Raw genomic sequence first — 322 nt, forward strand, 5'->3', positions numbered from 1 at the left:
CTTGGACGTGTCCCCCAGCTCGCCCCGCTGCCCGCAGCTGCCGGGCGGCGGCGCCCAGGTGAGAGGGGTCCCGCGTTCGGGCGGGGGAAGCGGCGTGTGATGGGGAGGCGCCGGCCTGGGGAGCGGTGCGGCCCTGCCCCTGCGACCCTCCCTGTGCCCTGTTCCGCGCCCCCGGGGGTCAGGGGCTTGATGTCATCCCACGGCTATTGTAGCATCTTCTTGAGGGCTTTAAGAAGAGCTGGCCATATATTCCCAATCTCCACCTCCACGCACAGCTTTTTACCTTGGCTCTTGGCTAATTTCATCCCATCCTGGGGAGAAG

The 322-nt window shown here is 66.1% G+C and overlaps 1 protein-coding gene across 1 annotated transcript in view; it reads left to right on the forward strand.

The window, feature by feature from the left end:
• Positions 1 to 6: 6 nt before the first annotated feature.
• Positions 7 to 322, forward strand: part of CDC37L1 (cell division cycle 37 like 1, HSP90 cochaperone) — a 22,680-nt gene continuing 22,364 nt past the window's right edge. Inside the window, exon 1 of the mRNA XM_077759446.1 lies at positions 7 to 58. The gene's annotated coding sequence lies outside the window, so the exon portion shown is untranslated. The remainder of the gene's footprint in view (positions 59 to 322) is intronic.

This window comes from Crocuta crocuta, unplaced genomic scaffold (genome assembly GCF_008692635.1).
Source record: "Crocuta crocuta isolate KB4526 unplaced genomic scaffold, BGI_CrCroc_1.0 scaffold41, whole genome shotgun sequence".
Classification (NCBI taxonomy): Eukaryota; Metazoa; Chordata; class Mammalia; order Carnivora; family Hyaenidae; genus Crocuta; species Crocuta crocuta.